Below are 4,290 nucleotides of genomic sequence, written 5' to 3'. Positions count from 1 at the left end.
TAGTGATGCAATACTTGCTCAAAACAAGTTATTGACACAACAAGTAGAATTGCTCACTCAACAAATGTCAAAACTCCCTCAACAAATCAAAGAGATAAATGGGAGCCCTTCTAAAAATCAACATGTGATGTGTTGTGAATTGTGTAGGGGTGACCATCAAACAGGTTTTTGTCCTCCACCGGGGGAAGAGGTGAATTATGTGTCTAATCCTAATCAAGGATATGGTGGGAGACAACAACAACAACCTTACAACAATAACCAAGGTTACCAACAAAGAGGTAATCAAGGTTATCAACAAGGATGGAGGCCGGAAGCGGGCCCATCGAATCGTCAAAATCCTTATCAAGGCAGTTACAATCAACAACCTCAACAAACAAAGCTTTCAATCGAGGACGCTCTTAGCCAATTCATGCAATTGCAAATTGCAAGCCAAAAGAGTACGGATGCCGCAATAAAGAACCTTGAAACTCAAGTCGGGCAATTGTCAAAGCAACTTGCCGATCAAAACAAAGGTCCTTTTCCGGCTACTACACAAGAAAATCCTCGTGAGCATTGTAAGTCAATTCTAACTCGTAGCGGTAGAAATATTGATATGGGTGTAGGAGAAATAGTTGAGGAGGAAATTGTTGAGAGTGAAAAAGATAGGGTGATTGAAGTAGAAAAAAATGTTGAGGGTGATTTAGTTGAAAATGAGAAAGAGAAAGAATTAGTGGAAAAAGAAACTCTTGAGAAAGTTGTAGAAAAAGAGAGAAAAAAATTGAGTGTGGGTGAAAAGGGAAAGAAGAAGGTGGATGATTCTATACAAGTGAAGAAATTACCTTACCCTCCCGGTCCGTCAAAGAAAGAAGATGCAAAGCACTATGCTCGGTTCTTGGATATTTTTAGCAAGTTGCAAATTAATGTTCCTTTTTCCGAGGCATTAGAGCAAATGCCGATGTATGCAAAATTCATCAAAGATATCATCACTAAGAAGAGAAGATTCTTGGATCCGGAGGTAGTAACGGTGAGCTCTTGTTGTAATGCGTTAATTCAACGCACTACTCCGATAAAATCGAATGATCCTGGGCGGGTAACCTTACCAGTGTCTATTGGAAATGTTCACATAGGGAAAGGTTTGGTAGATACCGGTTCTAGCATTAATTTGATCCCATTGTCTATGGTGAGAAGATTAGGAATCAACGATTTGAAGCCGACAAGAATGACGTTATCATTAGCGGATAAATCCACAGCCCATCCTCATGGAGTTGCGGAAGACTTGCTTGTCAAGGTTGACAAATTTTGGTATCCTGTTGATTTTATTGTCATAGACATGGAAGAAGATCCTGAGATTCCATTGATCTTAGGGAGGCCTTTTATGAAGACGGCCCGAATGATGATAGATATTGATGATGGCTTAATGAAATTAAGGTACCAAGATGAAGAATTATGTCTTGATCTCTTTGAAGCCATCAAGCATCCTAATGATGAGGATGATTGTTTTAGAATCGATGCTACCGAAAGGGCTATTATGAAAGTGGAGAATCAAATGCACTTGTCAAATCCTCTTGAGAAGACTTTAATGGAAGCTCTTGAAGTTCTCACCAAAGATCAAGAGAAGGAAATTGAAGATTGCTTGAGAAATTTAGAGGCTTGTGAGGAGATGAATCCATTTGAAACTCAAATTGAAGAGTTGAAGGATGAACCTAAAGTTGAAGAGCAAAAGGTGGAGTTGAATGTGTTACCGTCTCACTTGAAATACGTGTTTCTCGGTGACAATTCTACTAAGCCGGTTATCATTAATAGTGGTTTGTCTAACAAGGAAGAGCATCGATTGAAGGAAGTGTTGACAAAGAATCAAGAAGCAATAGGATGGGTTTTATCCGACTTGAAGGGTATTAGTCCGGCCTATTGTATGCATAAGATTATGTTAGAAGATGATTTTCGGCCCGTGGCACAACCTCAAAGGCGATTGAATCCAACCATGAAAGAAGTTGTTAGAAAAGAGGTTGTGAAGTTATTAGAGGCGGGTATGATTTATCCCATCTCCGATAGCGAATGGGTGAGCCCGGTGCATGTGGTTCCTAAGAAGGGTGGATTGACAGTTGTGAGAAATGAGAAGAACGAGTTGATTCCTTCGAGAGCGGTGACCGGGTGGCGTATGTGTATTGATTATAGGAGGTTGAACCAAGCAACAAGAAAAGATCACTTTCCATTACCTTTTATGGATCAAATGTTAGAGAGGTTAGCCGGAAGAAATTTCTATTGTTTCTTGGATGGTTATTCGGGATACAATCAAATATCAGTGAATCCGGCGGACCACGAGAAAACTGCTTTTACATGTCCTTTTGGCGTTTTTGCATACCGACGAATGCCATTTGGACTATGTAATGCTCCTGCAACATTTCAAAGGTGCATGCAAGCTATCTTCTCTGATTTGATCGAGAAAAGCATTGAGGTGTTCATGGATGATTTTTCTGTGTACGGGTCGTCATTTGACTTGTGCTTGAAAAACCTTGATGTGGTGATGGAGAGATGCATTGAAACAAATTTGGTTCTCAACTGGGAGAAATGCACTTTCATGGTGACGGATGGGATTGTTCTTGGCCACAAGGTTTCTTCAAAGGGGCTTGAGGTCGATCCGGCAAAAATTGAAGTTATTGAAAAGCTTCCCCCTCCGGTGAATGTGAAAGGCATAAGGAGCTTCTTGGGACATGCTGGGTTCTATAGAAGATTCATCAAGGATTTCTCCAAGGTCGCAAAGCCTTTGAGTAATTTGCTCAACAAAGGTATGGAATTTAATTTTGATGAATCATGTCTAAAAGCTTTCCTAGAACTCAAAGCAAATTTGACCACCACACCCATAATTGTTGCTCCTAATTGGTCGCTTGAGTTTGAACTCATGTGCGATGCGAGTGACTATGCGGTTGGTGCGGTCTTAGGCCAAAGGAAGAACAAACAATTCCATGCTATACATTATGCGAGCAAAGTTTTAAATGAGGCACAGGTTAACTATGCCACTACCGAAAAAGAATTGCTCGCAATTGTATTTGCATTGGAAAAGTTTCGCTCTTACCTCATTGGTTCTAAAGTGGTGTGTTATACTGATCATGCCGCAATCAAATATCTTCTCACCAAGCCTGATTCAAAACAGAGGCTTATTCGGTGGATTCTTTTGCTTCAAGAATTTGATCTTGAAGTGAAAGATAAGAAAGGTACAGAAAATTTGATTGCGGATCATTTGTCTCGGTTAGTGAATACCGAGGTGACAAACAATGAAAAAGAAGTGAGGGAAGAATTCCCCGATGAAAAACTGTACATGGTACAAGAAGTTAGACCCTGGTTCGCAGATATGGCTAATCATAAAGCATCTGGCTGGATACCGGAGGATCTAACTTGGAATCAAAGAAAAAAGTTTTTAAACGATGCTAATTTTTATGTTTGGGATGATCCTCACTTGTTTAAGTTGAGTAGTGACAATCTTTTGAGAAGATGTGTCGCGGATGAGGAGACAAAAAGCATTTTGTGGCATTGCCACAATTCGCCGTATGGTGGTCATTTTAATGGTTTGCGTACGGCCACAAAAGTCCTTCAATCGGGATTTTGGTGGCCTACTTTGTTCAAAGATGCTTACCACCATGTTGCCTCATGCGACAGTTGTCAACGAACTGGTGGAATAGGGAAAAGAGAGGAAATGCCCCTCCAAAGTATTGTAGAAGTAGAAGTATTTGATTGTTGGGGCATTGATTTTGTTGGACCCTTCCCTTCCTCTATGTCAAATGAATACATCTTGGTAGCTGTGGATTACGTGTCTAAGTGGGTGGAAGCGATTGCTTCACCCAAAGCGGATGGTAAGACCGTGATAAAGTTTTTGAAGAAAAATATATTTTCGCGGTTTGGCTCGCCAAGAGTATTAATTAGTGATGGTGGATCTCATTTTTGTAATGCCCCGCTTGAGAAAGTGTTGGAGCAATATGGAGTAAAGCACAAGGTGGCTACTCCATATCATCCACAAACTAATGGGCAAGTTGAGAGGACCAATAGAGAAATTAAGAGAATTCTTGAGAAAACTGTGTCTAGCTCTAGGAAGGATTGGTCGATGAAGCTTGATGAAACCTTGTGGGCGTATCGGACCGCTTTCAAAGCACCGATCGGTCTTACACCATTCCAAATGGTGTATGGTAAAAGCTGTCACCTTCCCGTAGAACTAGAACATAAGGCATATTGGGCCTTGAAGCTTTTGAATTTTGACCACAAGTTGTGTGGAGAGAGAAGAAAAATCCAACTTAATGAGTTGGAAGAGATGAGATTGCA

Source organism: Vicia villosa, unplaced genomic scaffold, assembly GCF_029867415.1.
Source record: "Vicia villosa cultivar HV-30 ecotype Madison, WI unplaced genomic scaffold, Vvil1.0 ctg.000248F_1_1, whole genome shotgun sequence".
NCBI lineage: Eukaryota > Viridiplantae > Streptophyta > Magnoliopsida > Fabales > Fabaceae > Vicia > Vicia villosa.
The sequence above is the reverse complement of the archived record's forward strand: the minus strand, read 5'-3'. Positions refer to the sequence as shown.